Below are 22,177 nucleotides of genomic sequence, written 5' to 3' on the forward strand. Positions count from 1 at the left end.
GATTTCATGCTTCTGCTTCAGATATTCTGCTATTGATTCCTTCTAGAGTATTTTTAACTTCAGTAATTGTTTTGCTTGTCTCTGTATATTTATTCTTTAATTCTTCTAGATCTTTGTTAATTGATTCTTGCATTTTCTCCATTTTGTTTTCAAGGTTTTTGATCATCTTTACTGTCATTATTCTGAATGCTTTTCCAGGTTCTTTGCCTATTTCCTCTTCATTTACTTGGACTTCTGCATTTCTAGTTTGTTCCTTCATTTGTGTAGTATTTCTCTGCCTTTTAATTATTTATTTATATTTTAACTTATTGTGTTTGAGGTCTCCTTTTTCCAGGCTTCAAGGTGGAATTCTTTCTTCCTTTTGGTTTCCACTCTCCTAAGGTTTGTCCAGTGGTTTGTGTAAGATTTGTATAGGATGAGATTTGTGCTGAGTTTCGTTTGCTTGTTTGTTTGTTTTTCCTCTGATGGGCAAGGCTGAGTGAGGTGGTAATCCTACCTGCTGATGATTGGTTTTGTTTTGTTTGTTGTTTAGATGGGGTGTCCTGCACAGGGTGCTATTGGTTGTTGGATGATGCCAGGTCTTATATTTAAGTGGTTTCCCTTGTGTTAGTTCTCACTATTTGACACTCCCTAGGGTTAGTTCTCTGGTAGTCTAGGGTCTTGGAGTCAGTGCTCCACCTCCAAAGGCTGAGGGTTTGATCTCGAGTTTTGTGTGGTTCTATATATATTTTCAGAGAAGGCAATGGCACCCCACTCCAGTACTTTTGCCTAGAAAATCCCATGGACAGAGGAGCCTGGTAGGCTGCAGTCCATGGGGTCGCTAGAGTCGGACACAACTGAGCGACTTCACTTTCACTTTTCACTTTCATGCATTGGAGAAGGAAATGGTGACCCACTCCAGTGTTCTTGCCTGGAGAATCCCAGGGACGGGGGAGCCTGGTGGGCTGCCATCTATGGGGTCGCACAGAGTCGGACACGACTAAAGCGACGCAGCAGCATATATACTTTTCTGCTTGTCAGGTACTCCTGTCTACTCTCAGCTGGTGTTCTGCACACACCTTGGTGTCTGAAGGCATATTCCTGATGTATCTGTGGAGAGAGATGTACTCCATATCCATCTACTCCTCCGCCATCTTGTTCCCTCCTGAAACTGACAATTCTTAACATTGATCATATTTCCTACAATGAGTGTGTATGTAAAAAAATTCCAAGTACCTCTGAGGTCCTTTACTCCTTATCCCTTGCACCTTTCTCACCTCTTGAGAATCATGAGTTTAATCTATTTTTATACCTTTTCATGCATCTATAAGTAACATGAATACATTATTATTGTTTTGTGTGCCCTTTAAAATTTGCTTAAATGTTATGACCTCTTCAACTTGCTTTCTTATTTATCACTCCGAAGCTTGTCTTCTTCATTCAGCAGTTTTTGAGTGTGAATGCCAATGTGCTTTTTGTTTACAAAGACCTATGTGTATGCTTGGTTTTGGAAGACAGCTTCCTGGTAGCACATTTAAGACCCTGTTAATAGCATTCGCATTTTGCAAGAAACACTGGAGATCAGTGTGTGGGTGGTGGGGAGGGGGGCAGGAATAGGATTTTTGCTTTTCATTTTCTATCCTCTGAAGTGTTCAAAATTTTATTATAGTTATTTTTTAGTGAAAATAATTAGTTGAAAGATGTAAATTTTAAAAAAATCATTTATTTATTGTTGGCTGCACTGGGTCTTCGTTGCTGTGTGTGGGCTTTCTCTAGCTGAGGTGAGTGGAGGCTACTCTCTAGCTGTGGTGTGTGGGACTCTCACTTTTGGTGGGCTCTCTTCTTGTGGAGCACAGATTCTAGGCCCCCGGACTTCAGTAGTTGCTGCAAGTGGGGCTCAGTAGCTTTAGCTCTCAGGCTGTAGAGCACAGGTTCAATAGTGGCAGCACATGGATTTAGCTGCTATGAAGCATGTGGAATCTTCCTGGACCGGAGATTGAACCCATGTCCCCTGCATTGCCAAGTAGATTCTTAACCACTGGACCACCAGGAAAATCTAAAAGCTGTAAAATTTTGATCCTATTCATGTGACAAAGGATGTGAACATATCATGGCAGCCTAGATGAATTAAATGATTTTTCCCCATCCACACACCATGTTACCACATGAAATGGGGTTGTCAAGGACATGGTATATTACAGTGAAAGTGGTAGGACTTTTATAGAAATTATAGATTCTAGGAGAAAGAAGGCTGAGAGATTACACAGAAGAGGCCACTCAGCTCCCAGCTTGTTGAGTTTGTGAAAAGTGAAGCAAATATGTCTGATGGAAATGCATTGAACAGGAGCAGAGAAGGTGACTGAAAGGGACACCCAAACAGGTACACATCAGAATGGGAATCTATAGATTGGATTTCATCTATGAAATCTATTTATTTCATCTATTTCATCTGGTTCTGTCAGTAACAACCACAGATTTTGACTAATTCGCTTGACTTTCTCATTGTAGTATTTCTCCTCCATAAAGTGAGAAGATACAGATTTTTTCATTCATTCAATATATGTTTACAGAACCTCTAGGTGCCAGGCAGTGTATTATGTACTAGAAATATAAAAATGAACAAGATGAAATTCTTAGCCTCATCCTAGAGGTTGCCTGACATTCTAAGAGTCCAGCCACCAAAGGCTAAAAATAGGCAGAATGCCAACCATCAGAGGCCAGTGAGTTCTGGCTATTTCCCTGGGAAGACTTGATTGTGCCAAGTCAAAGGCCAGATGACAGGTGAGAGAATAGTTATTCCAAGGGTCTCAGCAGAAGTCCTGGGGCCAAAACAGAAAAAAGTCCCCACTTTTCTTGGGACATGGGGGAACTCAGTTTCAGCTGAGGAACCACAGAATGAATGAGAAGAATCATAGCCAGGCTGATAGAGGGAAGCTTGAATGTAAAAGTGTTAGTCACTTAGTTGTGTCCAACCCTTTGTGACCCCATAGACTGTAGTCTGCCAGGCTTCTCTGTCCATGGGATTCTCCAGGCAAGAATACTGGAGTGGGTAGCCATTCCCTTCTCCAGAGGAGGAAATGGGAGTGGGGATGCAATAGTGAGTGAGTTGAAGAGGATATTTGATTCTTTTCACTTCAATCAAGTTAAAGGAGAATATGGGATTTATTCTACATCTTAATAGTTTATAGTTTGAGATTCCCTTATATTTCAGTGTATGAATTTTAAAATGGCTGACCACAAAAACTGTACTTAAATGGGTCATAGAGGACACAGAGTCATTTTGGGGGGGAAATTTCCCTTTTCATATTATAATTGCCTATCCAGTGACTGAAGAGATACTGTGAGTCACACAGAGGAGATTCCTATGTGCCGGGGGCTGAGAAGTGGCCTGGGCATTGTCTAGGGTTCTGTCCACCAGAAGTGGAACCAAAGTTGTGGATGAGAAAACAGTAACAACACCAAAGCACTTCCCACCTTGGGATTAAACTTTGAGGCCCATCATTTAAGAAACTAAATTAGTATCTTATAAAATGGGGTTAATGAAGGTTTCCCTGGTGGTTCAGTGGTAAAGAGTCTGCCTGCCAATGCAGGAGATGTGGGTTCTAGCACTGATATGGGAAGATCCCACGTGCCATGGGGTAACTAAGCCCATGCACCACAACTACTGAGCCTGTGCTCTGGAGCCCTGGAACTTCCACTACTGATCCCACATGCTGCAACCACTGAAGCACGTGCACACTCTAGGGTGCGTGCTTTGCAAGAGGAGATGCCACAAAGGCAATGAGAAGTCTGTGCATCAGAACTAGAGAGTAGCCCCTGCTTGCTGCAACTAGAAGAAAGCCTGCACAGCAATGAAGGCCCAGCATAGCCAAAAATAAATAAATATTTTTAAAATGAGGTTAATGATACTTACTTTAGAGAATTACCATGAGAAAGAGTAAATTTTAAGATGTGGACACATGGTATAAACCTTTATAGTTTACAAGCTTTACAAGCATGAGGCTATCATTATTTTTGTTGGAGTTTCTGAAGACATAGGTAGTATATTTCCAGGAATTATTTCATTCCCTGGACTTACAAGGTGTGTCAAAATCCTAGTTGGCTCTCTCTCAAGCCTCATTGGTGGACAGTCACCTTATCTCTTATCTCTTACTCTCATTCCTAGAGAGTGGATTATGTGACCTAGTTTTGTGGAGGTCTGAGGACATTTAGGGACTTCCCTGGTGGCTCAGATGGTAAAGCGCCTGTCTACAATGCAGGAGACCTGCAATCCCTGGGTCTGGAGGGTTCCCTGGAGAAGGAAATGGCAACCCACTCCAGTACTTTGGCCTAGAAAATCCTGTGGATGGAAGAGCCTAGTGCAGGCTACTGTCCATGGGGTTGCAAAGAGTCGGACATGACTGAGTGACTTCCAAGAGGGGAATTCAGATGGGTATTTAACTCAGGAAACACAAACATACCAGAATCTTTAAGTCCTTATGGGGTTTGACTCATGATGGCAAATAAGGAATTGAATTATGAGCTCTGACTTTCTTCGATTGTTCTCAGTTATTCCTAATTGTGGCAAATATATTGTCATAAAATCTAAACTCTAAAAAGATGTTTTCAAAGACTTCTGAGACAATAATGGCAATGATCAAATTTGACTTGCATCTTTTTTTAAATCTTAATATCCTTATAATTTTTGCCACAAAAGATACAGGGCTCAATAGCTACACATTTAGAGAGAGATAAGTCCAAAGATAAAACACTTTTGCAATTGCATATTCTGTTTTCTGTAAATACAAACAAGAAAGCAATTTCTTAATGCAATCCAATCAATATCCTCCAAAGATTTTCCAGTGTTCCAATGATGAAATGCTTTCTGCATGCATAACTTAAATTTAACAATTTCTAGTCATTATTTAAATGAGAAACTTGAGTATATTAACAATTTAGAAAGATATTTACATAAAAAGAAATCATTTTGACTTGATAATTATCTAGTCCATGAGAAAATTATGGGGCACTCCTCTGGGAAATACAGAAGAGAACAAATGGAAAGAAAAAGAAATAGAATATAATGGAAATTTGGAAAACAAAAAGAGGAAAGCATGTCATTTGAAAAAGGACAAGTTGTCCTGATTAATGCAATAGCTTTCGGCTAGTTTGTGAGAGAGAATTCTATGCCCATTGAACCCAGGTACCTATTTGGGGGGACAGTTTGAGAACTAAACAATTCCCCCTTGGGTTTCTTGAAACTTTTGGTGACTTGGGGATAAAGTCAAAGCCCTAAGGTTATTAATACCAACGTGTAACTGAAAGTGGGGGCTGGGGGGCTGCTGCTCACTGCTCAAAAACCATTAAAGAGACTAGGTTGGTGGAAAGGGAAGTTTGCTTTACTTTGGGGGCCAGCAACTGGAGTGGGGGAAGGGCAGATGCCTGTCCAAAAGCTTACTCCTCACCTTCCCCCCACCCCCACCCCGACAAGAGCTTTTACAGGCTGAGGGAGGGGTCTACATGCAGAAACAGCACAATCAGCTCTGCAGTCATCTTGAAATTGGTCATCAGTGGTCTGACCAGCGACACCTTGATTGTTTTAGGTAGTTAACCTTCAGTTACAGGGTCAGCTTGTTTCCATTTCTTTGAGGCCAATTCTCAGTATTGGGCTTCCCTGATAGCTCAGTTGGTAAAGAATCTGCCTGCAATGCAGGAGACCCTGGTTCGATTCCTGGGTCAGGAAGATCCCCTAGAGTAGGGAAAGGCTATCCACTCCAGGATTCTGGTGCTGGCGTGGCTGTGAGGAGATACCCCACATCCAAAGGCAGAGAAGCCCCAGCAAGATGGGAGGTGCTGGAGCTACGGCTGAGCAGTGCTGGAGCAACTTTGAGGAGATACCCCACAACAAAGGGCAAAGGAGAAGCCCCAGCAAGATGGTAGAAGGGGTGAAATCACATTTAGAATCAAACCCCATATCTGCCAGAGACACTCAGAGGGCTCAAACAAACCTTGTGCACACCAGGACCGAGAGACCCCACACAGACTGAGACAGAACTATGTTTGAGTGTCTCCTGTAGAGGAACAGGTCAGCAGTGGACTGCCACAGGGACAGGGGCTCTGGGTGCGGCAGACCTGGGTATGGCATAAGCCCTCTTGGAGGAGGTCGCCATTAACCCCACCATAGAACTGCCAGAATGTACACAGGACAGGGGAAACAGATTCTTTGAGGGCATAAACAGAACCCTGTGCACACTAGGACCCAGGAGAAAGGAGCAGTGACCCCACAAGAGACTACCCAGACTTGCCTGTGAGTGTCCAGGAGTCTCCAGCAGGGATGTGGGTTGGCCATGGACTGCTGCAGGGTTGGGAGCACTGAGTGTAGCAGTACATGCATGGGATCTTTTGAAGGAGGTCACCATTATCTTCATTACCTCCACCATAGTTTGGCCCCAGGTAAATAAGAGGGAGGGAACACAGCCCCACTCATCAACAGAAAATTGTATTAAAGATTTACTGAGCATGGCCCCACCCACCAGAACAAGATCCAGTCAGTCTCTCCCATCAGGAAGCTTCCATAAGCCTCTTAACCTTCTCCATCAGACAGTAACAGAATGAAAACCACAATCACAGAAAACTAACCAATCTGATCACATGGACCACAGCCTTATCTAACTCAATAAAACTGTGAGCCATGCCATGTAGGGCCACCCAAGACAGACAGGTCATGGTGGAGAGTTCTGACAAAAAGTGGTCCACTGGAGAAGGGAATGGCAAACCACTTCAGTATTCTTGCCTTGAGAACCCCATGAACAGTATGAAAAGGCAAAAAGATAAGACACCCCCCAGGTCGGTAGTTGCCCTATATGCTACTGGAGATCAGTGGAGAAATAACTCCAGAAACAATGAAGAGATGGAGCCAAAGCAACAACAACACCCAGTTGTGGGTGTGACTGGTGATGGAAGTAAAGTCTGATGCTTTAAAGAGCAATATTGCACAGGAACCTGAAATGTTAGGTCCACGAATCAAGGCAAATTGGAAGTGGTCAAACAGGAGATGGCAAGAGTGAACATCAACATTTTAGGAAGCGGTGAACTAAAATGGACTGGAATGGGTGAATTTATCTCAGATGACCATTATATCTACTACTGTGGGCAAGAATCCCTTGGAAGAAATGGAGTAGCTATCATAGTCAACAGAGTCCAAAATGCAGTACTTGAATGCAATCTCAAAAACGACAGAATGATCTCTGTTCATTTCCAAGGCAAACCATTTGATATCATAGTAATCCAAGTCTATGCCCTGACCAGTAATACTAAAGAAGCTGAAGTTGAACAGTTCTATGAAGACCTATAAGACCTTCTAGAACTAACACCCAAAACATATGTCCTTTTCATTTTAGGGGACTGGAATGCAAAAGTAGGAAGTCAAGAAACACCTGGAGTAACATTCAAATTTGGCCTTGGAGTACAAAATGAAGCAGGGCAAAAGCTAATAGAGTTTAGCCAAGAGAAGTCACTGGTCATAGCAAACACCCTCTTCCAACAACACAAAGAGAAGACTCTACATGTGGACATCACCAGATGGTCAACACCAAAATCAGATTGATTGTATTCTTTGCAGCCAAAGATGGAGAAGCTCTATACAGTCAGCAAAAACAAGATGAGGAGCTGACTGTGGCTCAGATCATAAACCCCTTATTGCCAAATTCAGACTTAAATAGAATAAAGTAGGGAAAACCACTAGACCATTCAGGTATGACCTAAATCAAATCCCTTATGATTATACAGTGGAAGTGAGAAATAGATTCAAGGGATTAGATCTGATAGACAGAGTGCCTGAAGAACTATGGATGGAGGTTTGTGACACTGTATAGGAGGCAGGGATCAAGACCATCCCCAAGAAAACAAAATGCAAGAAGGCAAAATGATTGTCTGAGAAGGCCTTACAAATAGCTGTGAAAAGAAGAGAAGAAAAAGGCAAAGGAGAAAAAGAAAGATATACCCATTTGAATGCAGAGTTCCAAAGAATAGCAAGGAGAGATAAGAAAACCTTCTTCAGTGATCAGTGCAAAGAAATAGAGGAAAACAGTAGAATGGGAAAGACTAGAGATCTCTTCAAGAAAATTAGAGATACCAAGGGAACATTTCATGCAAAGATGGGCACAATAAAGGACAAAAATGGTATGGACCTAACAGAAGCAGAAGATATTACAAAGAGGTGGCAAAAACACACAGAAGAACTATACGAAAAAGATCTTCATTATCCAGATAACCACAATGGTGTGACCACTCACCTACAGCCAGACATCCTGGAATGCAAAGTTAAGTGGCCCTTAGGAAGCATTACTACAAACAAAGCTAGTGGAGATGATGGAATTCCGGTTGAGCTATTTCAAATCCTAAAAGGTGATGCTGTGAAAGTGCTGTACTCAAAATGCCAGTAAATTTGGAACTCAGCAGTAACCACATTACTGAAATAGGTCAGTTTTCAATCCAATCCCAAAGAAAGGCAATACCAAAGAATGCTCACTGTACCGCACAATTGCACTCATCTCACACACTAGTAAAGTAATGCTCAAAATTCTCCAAGCCAAGCTTCAACAGTACATGAACTATCTGGATTTAGAAAAGGCAGAGGAACCAGAGATCAAATTGCCAACATCCGCTGGATCATCAAAAAAGCAAGAGAGTTCCAGAAAAACATCTACTTCTGCTTTATTGACTATGCCAAAGCCTTTGACTGTGTGGATCAGAACAAATTGTGGAAAATTCTGAAAGAGATGGGAATACCAGACCACCTGACCTGCCTCCTGAGAAATCTATATGCAGGTCAGGAAGCAACAGTTAGAACTGGACATGGAACAGATTGGTTCCAAATCAGGAAAGGAGTACATCAAGGCTGTATATTGTCACCCTGCTTATTTAACTTATATGCAGAGTACATCATGAGAAACACTAGAGTAGATAAAGCACAAGCTGGAGTCCAGATTGTTGGGAGAAATATCAATAACCTCAGATACGCAGATGACACCACCTTTATGGAAGAAAGTGAAGAAGAACTAAAGAGCCTCTTTATGAAAGTGAAGGAGGAAAGTGAAAAAGTTGGTTTAAAACTCAACATTCAGAAAACTAAGTTCATGGCATCCAGACCCATAACTTCAAGGCAAATAGATGGGTAAACAGTGGAAAGAGTGAGAGACTTTCTTTTGGGGGGCTCCAAAATCACTGCAGATGGTGACTACAGCCATGAAATTAAAAGACACTTGCTCTTTGGAAGAAAAGCTATGATCAACCTAGACAGCATATTAAAGAACAGAAACATTACTTTGCCAACAAAGTTCTGTCTCGTCAAAGCTATGGTTTTTCCAATAGTCATGTATGGATGTGAGAGTTGGACTATAAAGAAAGCTGAGCACTGAAGAATTGATGCTTTTGAACTGTGGGTGTTAGAGAAGACTCTTGAGAGTCCCTTGGACTGCATGGAGATCCAACCAGTCCATCCCAAAGGAAATCAGTCCTGAATATTCATTGGAAGGACTGATACTGAAGCTAAATCTCCAATACTTTGGCCACCTGATGTGAAGAACTGACTCACTAGAAAAGACTCTGATGCTGGGAAAGATTGAAGGTGGGAGGAAAAGGGGATGACAGAAGGTGATATGGTTGGATGGCATCACTGACTCGATGGACATGAGTTTGAGCAAGATTGGTGTTGGACAGGGAAGTTGGTGATGGACAGGGAAGCCTGGTGTGCTGCAGTTCATGGGATCACAAAGAGTGGGACACGACTGAGCGACTGAACTGAAATGAACTCTAAACAACTTCCCAGGTGTCATAACTCAGCTCTGGGGCCTCAGTTACAGGCACAGGCTTGTAACTTTGGGGACAGCCTTGTCCCCCCTCCATCATGCTGTACCACTGTGTGACCTCTCTGTCTCTCATTTAGCGACAACTTGGTTAGTGCATGCCATCAAGCCCAATGGCCAAGCAAACACTCATTCAGGAAACAAGCAGCCAGTTTCCCTTTTAAAAATAAGACTGCAGATCTTAAAAGTCATTCTCTAGGCTGGAGAATCATTAGAGACTTGTGTTGTAAAAAGACAGGGTGCCAGAGGTGAGGCAGTACATTACCTGTGGAGAATTTACAAACAATAGTAAACTGAATCTGAAGAATCTGAAAAAGAAGGATATATATATGTGTATAAATGAATCACTTAGCTGTACCCCTGAAACTAACACAATGCTGTAAATCAACTGTACTCCAATATAAAACAAAAATTAAATTTTAAAAATTTAAAAAACAGCAATAAACTATCAGTCGCAATGATTTTGATCATCACCATATATCACCAATTCTAAACATTAGTGACAAAATATTTCTCTGTGTAAGTATCTTTTGTTGGTCTAAGTTCTAAACAATTATTGGTGTTTGTGTGCTTCAAACGAATAAATTTTTATTGCTTTTTTTTTTTTCCACCCCTGGCATACGAGATCTCAGTTCCCCAAACAAGGATTGAACCCATGCCCTCTGTAGGGGAAGCATGGTATTTTTTTCACCCCACTTATTTGTATTTTTATCCATCTGTTCAAAAAATAATTGAACAACTACTATCCGCTAAGCACTAAGGATTCACAAATAAGTGAAGACTATCCTTATGTACAAGGATCTTACTACAGAACATCTCATCTTAAATATTTACTTTTCTGCTGAGATACATGATTGATGACACATATAGGATACATTCCTGTGACTGATTTACAATTACAAGCTGCCAGCTATCATTATTTCCTTCTTCACAATATAAGAGTTTACATGAGAATGTGAGCGACTGAAAGTGTTATTTTAAAGGTTAATCTTGAACCCATACTGATTTGTCTATTCAAAAACATCAGTATCATAATTACAATAAGTAGCAATATTCTTCACATATACCTCAGAAATGATTATGACATAGAAGAGTTGATAATTAGTTCAGTTCAGTTCAGTCACTCAGTTGTGTCCGACTCTTTGCGACCCCATGAATTGCATCATGCCAGGCCTCCCTGCCCATCACCAACTCCTGGAGTTCACTCAAACTCACATCCATCGAGTCAGTGATGCCATCCAGCCATCTCATCCTCTGTCGTCCCCTTCTCCTCCTGACCCCAATCCCTCCCAGCATCAGGGTCTTTTCCAATGAGTCAGCTCTTCGCATGAGGTGGCCAAAGTATTGGAGTTTCAATTTCAGCATCAGTCCTTCCAATGAACACCTAGGACTCATCTCCTTTAGGATGGACTGGTTGGATCTCCTTGCAGTCCAAGGGACTCTCAAGAGTCTTCTCCAACACCACAGTTCAAAAGCATCAATTCTTCGGCGCTCAGCTTTCTTCACAGCCCAACTCTCACATCCATACATGACCACTGGAAAAACCATAGCCTTGACTAGACAGACCTTTGTTGGCAAAGTAATGTCTCTGCTTTTCAATATGCTATCTAGGTTGGTCATAACTTTCCTGCCAAGGAGTAAGCGTCTTTTAATTTCATGGCTGTAATCACCATTTGCAGTGATTTTGGAGCCCCCCCAAAATAAAGTCTGATACTGTTTCCACTGTTTCCCCATCTATTTCCCATGAAGTGATGGGACCAGATGCCATGATCTTAGTTTTCTGAATGTTGAACCTTAAGCCAACTTTTTCAGTCTCCACTTTCACTTTCATCAAGAGGCTTTTTAGTTCCTCTTCACTTTCTGCCATAAGGGTGGTGTCATCTGCATATCTGAGGTTATTGATATTTCTCCTGGCAATCTTGATTCCAGCTTGCGCTTCTTCCAGCCCAGCGTTTCTCATGATGTACTCTGCATATAAGTTAAATAAGCAGGATGATGATATACAGCCTTGACGTACTCCTTTTCCTATTTGGAACCACTCTGTTGTACCATGTCCAGTTCTAACTGTTGCTTCCTGACCTGCATATAGGTTTCTCAAGAGGCAGGTCAGGTGGTCTGGTATTCCCATCTCTTGAAGAATTTTCCAGTTTATTGTGATCCACACAGTCAAAGGCTTTGGCATAGTCAATAAAGCAGAAATAGATGTTTTTCTGGAACTAATAGATCTAAATAATATAATCTAAACAAAAGACAGCTATAGACAAAAGGCTATAACTTGTACTCCTTATTCAGAGTGTACTTTAAAAAAATTTTTTGGAGTGTACTTCATTTACAACATTATGTTAGTTTCAGGTATACAGTAAAGTGATTCAGTTATACATATACATATATCCACTCTTTTTAGATTCTTTCCCCTTATAGGCCATGACAGAGTACTGAGTAGAGTTCCCTGTGCTATACAGTAGGTCCTTATCAGTTATCTATTTTATATATACTAGGGTGTAGATGTCAATCCCAAACTTCCAATTTATCCCTCCTCCTCTTTACTCTCAGTAAACCATAAGTTTGTTTTCTATACCTATAACTCTATTTCTGTTTTGTAGATAAGTTCATTTGTACCCCTCTTTTAGATTCCACATGTAATGATATCATATATATTTGTTTTTCTTTGTCTGACTTACCACACTCAGTAAGACAATCTCTAGGTCTATCCGTGTGGCTGCAAATGGCATTATTTCATTCTTTTTTATGGTTGAGTAATATTCCATTCTATAGAAATACTACACCTTCTTTACCCATTCCTCTGTTGATGGATGTTTAGATTGTTTCATGTCTTGGTTCAGTGACATATGTTATCTTTTGGGGCTCCAAAATTACTTCAGATGGTGACTGCAGCCATGAAATTAAAAGACATTTGCTCCTTGGAAGGAAAATTACAACAAACCTAGACAGCATATTAAAAAGGAGAGTCATCACTTTGCCAACAAAGGTCCGTATAGTTAAAGCTCTGATTTACTCCAGTAGTCATGTATAGATGAGTGTTGGACCATTAAGAAAGCTGAGTGCCAAAGAATTGATGCTTTCAAATTGTGGTGCTGTAGAAGACTTTAGAATCCCTTGGACAGCAATAAGATCAAACCAGTCCATCCTAAAGGAAATCAGTCCTGAGTATTCATTGGAAGGACTGATGCTGATGCTGAAGCACCAGTATTTTGGCCACCTGATGCAAAGAGCTGACTCACTGGAAAAGACCCTGATGCTGGAAAAGATTGAGGGCAGAAGAAGTGGGCAACAGAGGATGAGATGGTTGGATGGCATCAGTGACAATGGAAATGAGTTTGAGGAAACTCCAGGAGATGGTGAAGGACAGGGAGTCCTGGTGTTCTGCAGTCTGTGGGATCACAAAGAGTCAGACATGACTTACTGTCCCAACAACAACAACAATGTCTTGGCTATTGTAAATAGTGCAGCAATGAGATTTGGGGTGGCTGTATCTTTTCCAATTATGGTTTTCTCCAGATAAATGCTCAGAAGTGGAATTGCTGGACCATATGATAACTCTTCTTAGTTTTTGAAGGAACCTCCATACTGTTTCCATAGTGGCTGTACCAATTTACATCCCCACCAACACTGTAACAGAGTTTCCCTTTTTCCACATCCTCTCCAGCATTTATTATATGTAGGCTTTTTAATGATGGCCATTCTGACCAGTATGAGGTGATACCATATTATAATTTTTATTTGCATTTTTCTAATAATTAGTGATGTTGAGCATATTTTCATGTCTTTTTTAGCCACTGTATGTCTCCTTTGGATAAATATTTAGATCTTCCACTCCCTTTTTGATTGGGTTGTTTGTCTGTTTTTTTTATTGAGCTACATGAGCTTTTTGTATATTTTGGAGATTAATCTCTTGTTAGTTGCTTTATTTGCAAATATTTTCTCCTATTCTGAGGGCTGTCTTTTCATTTTGTTTATGGTTTCTTTTCCTGTGCAAAGGCTTTTAAGTTTAATTAAAACTGAATTAAATTCATGCCCTCAAACCTGTGCCCTCTGCCGTGGAAGTGCAGGTTCTTAACTAGTGGACTGTCAAAGAAGTCTCTTGTTTATCTCTTAGTAAATATTTATTCTGTGTGGAAGTTAATTTGAAGAAGTTTCCATTAATCAGCTGGCTCTCAACACACAGGAATACCATTACTTGCATTCCTTCCAAGAGTAAGTTCAATGTTTTTTAAGGTTCAATTTGGTCATAACCACTATGGTTCTCCATATTCCTTCTTTCCAGCTGAATCCTTCTTTCAGTGACTCAAAGTTAAATAATAGCAGTTTGGGATTAATATATACACACTACCATATATAAGGTAAATAACCAACAAGGATCTACTGTATAACACAGGGAACTGTACTCAATATTTGTAATAAAATTTGTAATTTGTAGTAATAATAATAAGAGAAAAGAATCTGAAAAGAAGATATAGCTGTATATATAACTGAATCACTTTTCTGTACACCTGAAACTAACACAACATTGTAAATCAACTAAACTTCAATTTTAAAGAAGCAAAAAGAAGAAAGAAATTGTAATTCTCTAATTTTAAAGAAACAAATAATGATAGCATAGCAATTGTGAAGAGAAAGAAACAGAACTAAAGAACTTCAATTCTGTTACTTTATGCAGCCACGTAGAGTTTTTATTTTGTTTGAAATGTATAAGAGTAGAACTGCAAACTGTGAGGTATGATACATCTGGTTGGTTTGTGTAAATTTCAGTTTGTACAGGAAATATTTTACTGAATTTGATTGCTATCTTTAAAGAGTTGAAATACAGTCTTTTTAAATTGCTAACTAAGGAATAGATCAAGAAAATAAAACAATTAAATCAATGGTACTGATGTAGGAGATAGATGGGCTCCAGGTTACATATAAATATAAATAACTGGTCTCCTGTTTGTATTTCATGGTGTATGAAGAAGTGGGCTTCAGGCTGGATGCTTACAACTGTTAGCATTTTCTGAGACAAGAGATAGTTGGGCTCCTGTTAAAGCATTTACAATCAGCCTCCTGTTTGCCCTCTGAAATGGAAGTAGCAATAGAAGCAGGTTAAATAGCTAGTGTATGTCTCTTGTAAATACCTTACATAATCATCATGGCAATAGTTAAGGTAATATTTTTGGGAAGGAGAAAGAGGGGCAAAACCCTGTTTGAGTTAAGGGTTAAGGGATCTCCACTCTCCCTTTTTTAGGACAAGGGAGACACTACACATGGGCAGAAAGGCTCCTTGTGGGTCAAAAGTCAAGGAGTAACTCCAGGCCATAGCGAGTCTTGCTCCTCCCAGAAGCCTTCACTTTGAGATCCATCTTGGCTGAGGGATATGTGCACACCCAGGGGAGGGTCCCAGGGTAGGTCAGGTGTATAACAAGAAACCAGATAATTGGCCTGATGGAAGAAAAAGACCCAGAAGAACTGACCTATACAAGTGACTTAACTGCCTCTTTACTGTGCTCCTCCTCATGAGGGGGCCACCCACAGCCTTTCTCTCCAGGTGTGCATCTTTGCCTTGCTTCTGTCTTAACTAGACAAACTATTTCTCTATGTGCTCTTCCACCTCTTGTGCTGTGTCTCTAATAATAAACTCTGTACCTACATTTACAGTTTCTGCCTCCATGATAAATGCATTTTTTCACTGGAGGTAAAGATCCAGGAAAAAATAGCTTCCAGCCTCTAGCCCTTGCTGGTCCATTGGCTAGGATTCCTGGTTCTCATCCAGACTACCCAGGTTTAATTTCTGGTCAGAGAATTAAAATCCCACTTCATGCCACCTCACTGTCACCTCACTTCATGTCACCTCACTTCATGTCTCAGCTCACTGCTGCCTTGCTGAGATCAGTACCACTTAATAGAGGCAGATATTTTAAAAGCACAATGAATAGGAACCATTTCTACTATTATTCTCCATGTTTAATACACTAATCAAACTTGCAAAGTAGTCAGATAGATCCATATTGAAGATGGAAAGGTTGAAATAAGAGACTCACTTTTGGTTCATCTGCTACTTCTGGAAAACTCATTTTTGAACCCACAGAAGAGATGTTGAAACAACTGAATGGTGACAAGGCTGAAACTATGACAAATACTTAGAGTGGTATCAGGCGTCAATCAAAAAACTACTCCCAATCCTGTGTGTCTTATGTAAAGCACTCTGAACTTTTGCAGAGTTCTCTTCTTTTGAAAGTGTCATGGTTCTTCTTGAACTTTGGAAAATATTTATTCATTCATTCAGTTTCCCCCTCACTGGTGGAAAACACTGCAGAGTATGTGTTGAACAGTGAAAAGACCTTCCCAGACTAAATGTCACACCCATTATGGATCTATACAGTCAAAACAAGTTTGAAAAATTGATTTCAATCTTCAAAGTACAATACAATCCAAAATAAAATGTGGACACAAGAGAATTAGCTTACATTTCCTCTCTGTTGCATGCAGTGTTTTTTTCTGAGCTACCTTTTTTTCTAATGTGAAGTGTTAGATGAAGTTAATCAGACCTCAAATTATTTGCAAACAGCCCAAATCAACCTTGAGCAACATATAGTGAAACAGCAAGTTTTAAAATGATTGCTTGAAGATCAACACCCAAAAATTCTGAGGAAGGCTGTAATTACACCACATTACATTGAAAGGAACAAAAGTCAACCAACATGTTATCAAAGTGAAAACATCTGAGCTAGAGCAGAAGCAGAAAGAAATCATACCTGAATTACAAAAATCAGCTATCATAGAGGCAACTGTCCTTAGGCACTGGAATATGTTTTTAAAAAATGGGTAAACAAGCCTCATCAGAATCTTTTTCCATCCTTCGATGCTCTAACTCAGCACCGCTTCCTATACGGGGTAAGCTGGTATAGAAACCTTTATCCCCACGTGTCTCTGTAAAGTACTCACACATGTGTAATACATTTTTGTCCTGTTAATATGTCTGTTAAATTTTGTCCTGTTAAATTGCCAATTAATTCGCAGGCCCCTGACCATACAGTTCTAAGGTGGTAGAGAAAAAGTTTTCCTTCCCAATAAGATACAAGAAAATGGATGTTTACATAGAAAAAAAATTAAAATTTAAAGAAGAATGCCAAGAGGAATAGCAAGAGATGCTAGTCTTACATTACTAGAATATATTAAAAACAGCTAGAAAAGGTCCGTCTAGTCAAAGCTATGGTTTTTCCAGTAGTAATGGACAGATGTGAGAGTTGGATCATAAAGAAGGTTGAGTGCCAGAGAACTGATGCTTTCAAATTATGGGCTGAAGAAGACTCTTTTGAGAGTCCCTTGGACAGCAATAAGATCAACCAGTCAATCCTAACAGAAATCAACCGTGAATATTCATTGGAAGGACTGATGCTGAAGCTGAAGCTCCAATACTTTGGCCACCTGGCACAAAGAGCCAACTCATTGGAAAAGACCCTAATGCTGGGGAAAACTGAGGGCAGGAGGAGCAGGGTTTGACAGAGGATGAGATGGTTGGATGGCATCACCGACTCAATGGACACGAATTTGAACAAACTCCAGGAGATGATGAAGGACAGGGAAGCCTAGTTTGCTGCAGTCCATGGGGTCGCTAAGAGTTGGACATGACTGAGCAACTGGACAACAACAAAGGATTGAACCACCTCATTGTCTACCAAGAACTGGACTTTTGTTCTAAAGTGAGGGATCAAATAGCTTCTCTGATTTTTTCAGAAGAAAGAAAAATCTGCAAGTTTGTATGAAAAAGATAACAATATATGTTGAATTTACTAACTGAAGATATTCTAATGGAAAGGTTTTTGATGGAGACGTCTGGGGAGTATGTGATTTCCTCAGTTCTGTCTCACCGCAGCAAAAATTTGAAGTGATGGATGGACCAGTGGTACAGCTCAGTGTTACAGCTTAACTGTATTTGGAACACAAAGGAAAATACATCCCTGAGGCATGAGCGCAGGCTGACACAAAAGAAGAGAAGAGAAGAGAGAGAGACAGAGGGGCTCAATTTTTGGCTGTTCTTTTTATGTATTTTTTCTCCTCACCCTGAGCGTACCCTATGTAAACTGGGGGCTCACCTGAGGTTCCCCTCTGGTCCTTGGACTTTCCTTTGTTCTATTTTCATGGGCTTTTTCCTTTCTTTGTCTTTTAGCCACTGCCATTTTGGACTCCTTTTTCCTACTGTAGCTACCTAACAGAGACATTTGAAAGCTGCCAAAATTGAGTCCAAAGAAACAATGACATGCTCAGTACTGCAATTTTTGGAATTTATTTTGAAATGCAAATTTTATAAATCTCTGCCAAACTTACCCTTTGCTTAAGACTTTTCACTGTTATTTGTATATGTAATGCATCATGCGAAAAAATCTTTTGTAATTAAAATGAATAGAAAGTAGTTTTTCAACCGACCATGAGGGAAGATAGATGGACAAAGGCAGCAAAATATGAATATGTGAAGAAGATCCATTTTGAAAACATTAAGGCTTGAAAATAGAAATTGTAATATTATTCATTACTGTGCTAGGCCAATATGAAGGAATATATTTTTCCTTTTTTCAGGAAATGTATTAATATAATTAAAATATATTAAGCTATTATTTTTTAGCTTTTTCTGCAATATTTTGTTAATGTTTTATTTTATTTTTCTGGCATGATCATAGTTACAGAAATGAACAACACACTTTTCACTGTTTGCATTTCTTTTCTGTCCATTTTTATGTACTTGTTTCAGCCTGTGATAATTACTGAAATAATTTTATGATGGAGGGTATGAAGATACTCTCAAATACCTTAGGGGACCTCTAGATGTACCACTGTTTGAGCCCCCTCCTCAGTTTCCCCCCACAAACTTGCCTCCCACCCAGCCTCTCCTTCTCCCTCTGGGCCATCTCATCGCCATCATAGAAGAGAGGCTGAGATTGAAATGCAGGCTTTGTGCCATTAAGGACAATCAGCAAACCACAACCCCACCTCCAACTTGCCTAACCATTCTTTGCGCTAGAATGTCGGGTACTTAGTACCATTTATTCTCAGAATTGCTGTTCTTTTCAATTTTGGAAAACAGGAAAGATTTTGATCAGCCCTCACACTACCACACATTTTAAAACAAGTAGGAGATCAGTTCTTGAATCAATTTCTTCTACTGAACTTGATTGTACCAGATTGGCATTATTTAATATGAATATAAAGTAATTTTAGTTTAATGGGATAACTTTGAGACTTTCCTTAATAATCTTTTTCTTAAATTCTCACCTTTAAGTATCTGTCACTTAGACTTGTTCAGTTCAGTCGCTCAGTTGTGTCCGACTTGTTGTGACCCCATGGACTGCAGCACACCAGGCCTCCCTGTCCATCACCAACTCCTAGAGCTTATTCAAACTCATGTCCATTGAGTCAGTGATGCCATCCAACCATCTCATCCACTGTTGTCCCCTTCTCCTCTCACCTTTAATCTTTCCCAGCATCAGGGTCTTTTCTAGTGAGTCAGTTGTTCGCATCAGGTGTCCAAAGTATTGGAGTTTCAGCTTCAGCATCAGTCCTTCCAATGAATATTCAGGACTGATTTCCTTTAGGATAGACTGGTTGGATCTCCTTGCAGTCCAAGAGACTCTTAAGAGTCTTCTCCAACACCACAGTTCAAAAGCATCAATTCTTTAGCACTCAGCTTTCTTTATAATCCAACTCTCACATCCATCCATGACTACTGGAAAAACTATAGCTTTGACTAGACAGACCTTTGTTGGCAAAGCAATGTCTGCTTTTTAATATGCCATCCAGGTTGGTCATAGTTTTTCTTCCAAGGAGCAAGCGTCTTTTAATTTCAAGGCTGCAGTCATCATCTGCAGTGATTTTGGAGTCCCCCAAAATAAAGTCTGTAACTGTTTTCACTGTTTCTACTGTTTCCCCATCTATTTGCTGTGAAGTGATGGGACAAGATGCCTTGATCTTAGTTTTCTGAATGTTGAGTTTTAAGCCAACATTTTCACTCTCCTCTTTCACTTTCATCAAGAGGCTCTTAAGTTCTTCTTCAGTTTCTGCCATAAGGGTGGTATCATCTGCATATCTGAGGTTATTGATGTTTCTCCCGGCAATCTTGATTCCAGCTTGTGCTTCATCCAGCCTGGCATTTCACATGATGTACTCTGCATATAAATTAAATAAGCAGGGTTGTCGTGGTCCGGGCACAGGTTGGAAAAGAATTTCCAGACATGAGACAGAATGAGAGGGAAATAAAGTTTATTAGAGTGGGAGATGCTGTTAGAACAGCGGGCCAGCTCAAGGGAGAACTGACATTGAACAGAGTACTCTAGTCCACTATTATAACCAGGGTACAAGGAGTGGAATAGAGGTCTTGCATGTCATTTGCTGATTGAATGAGGCACATATACTGGGTGGGTGGGCGTGGAGAGTAAGGCAAATACCTTCTTCCTAAAGGGTAGGAGGGGAGACAGGTTATACTGTTCAGGAGGACCTGAAATCCATTAATAGTTACAACATGGGGGAGGGAAGGATGATAAGGGTCTGGTTTTTCCATTTCTGCACTCCAAGACCCTCCTTGGTTTTATCTGCTCATTCGCCCCTTGGGTCACCACAAGGGTGACAATATACAGCCTTGATGGACTCCTTTCCCAATTTGGAACCAGGCTGCTGTTCGATGTTCAGTTCTAACTGTTGCTTCTTGACCTGAATACAGATTTCTCAGGAGGCAGGTCAGGTGGTCTGGTATTCCCATCTCTTTAAGAGTTTTCCACAAATAGTTTTCACAAAATAGAACAGTAGAGACATTTAAAATATGTGATCATACCCCTTTAATGCACAGGAGAAAAAATCAGAATTCACTTCTATGCAGCTGCTGCAATACAGACAGGATCTGTCGGTAATGGATTCTTTGTTTTTATTCCCGGGTGAGAAGGACAAAAATGGTTCTGATAGGCATAGTCAGTTATTTTCAAAGATGTGTACTTATTAGATTAAGTTTAAAATTTTGAGACTGTGTTACAAAAATCCTCTCTGCAATTGTTCAGAGCTGCTCTCAGGCAAGTCATCTTCTGGTTTCTTATTTGCGTTTGCTTCTCCTCCAGGCTGCAAGAATGAGAGTTTGAGGGCAAATTATCTGTGTGGTTCCCTCCTGGGGAGTCATCAGTGAAGGACTGACCGAACATGAGCAGTGAGGCTGTGGTCCTTGGAGGATGAGCCAGAAAGCTGGGCAAACGGAAGACGGCTTTTGTTTGTTTTTCTTCCTGTTACCGGTTGGCGATTTAGGATCTTGAGATCAGTGTGTACTTGACCTTTCTCTGTGTAACAAAGCCCTTCAGGTACAGCCCTTGGAGTAACATTGCAGAAAGGGAAAGAGAAAAACAAAATCATGAAGCTTGTGTGTCTCTCACTTTGGAAGGGTGTTTGTACTTTGTTTAGTGACTTCTCTACAATATACACTGCACGTAAGGACAAAGGTTTTTGAACCTCTGTTCTCCATTTACCGAGAATATTGGTTCTGGTTCACGGACACAGAGGCAGGAAAGTTGCTAAGATGAATTCAGTCAACATAATTGATGGCTTCCTGAGAAAAGTTTTTAAATCATGCATCTTTTATCTTTTAACGAGAGGTTATCTAGATCTGATTTTTTTTAAAGTCCAAAAATGTTTAAAGACTGAGACTTCAAAGGAAAAAAGCTTAATCATAATGGTCACAGTATGGTCTCCATCTATACAATAAGGTTACTTAATTGGGCCACACTACCAGCATTAGGAAATTTCCTTTTTATCATTCTTTGAAATGGCAATACTTCAATAAAATACACTGGGACCTGAAATAAGTATTTTCCCAAGTAATTAAGTTTGGCTTCCTGTTCTGTAAGTCCCAGGCCACTTGGGTCGGGTGCCTAAAAACCTTTTTGAAATGCCTGTAGTGTATGCCCATTGTAAGAAAAACAGCTGTGAAACTCTAAATAGACACTCACTAGAAAGAGAATTCCTGTGGAGGAGGAGCCTGGTGGGCTGCTGTCTATGGGGTCGCACAGAGTCGGACACAACTGAAGCAACTTAGCATGCATGAATGCATTGGAGAAGGAAATGGCAGCCCACTCCAGTATTCTTGCCTGGAGAATCCCAAGGACAGGGGAGCCTGGTGGGCGGCCATCTTTGGGGTCGCACAGAGTCGGACACAACTGTCGTGACTTAGTAGCAGCAGCAGCAGCAGAAAAAAAATACTGGTTGTGTGAGTCTTACTAATGTATGGTTAATGAAGTTGACTGAGCCCGCGACTGGATTTTGTCTTCTCAACAAATTTGCCAATCCCATTCTTCTCAAAACACAGGGCTAGGATGAGCTAATTAATCCTC

The sequence above is a fragment of the Bubalus bubalis genome, chromosome 10 (assembly GCF_019923935.1).
Source record: "Bubalus bubalis isolate 160015118507 breed Murrah chromosome 10, NDDB_SH_1, whole genome shotgun sequence".
Lineage (NCBI taxonomy): Eukaryota > Metazoa > Chordata > Mammalia > Artiodactyla > Bovidae > Bubalus > Bubalus bubalis.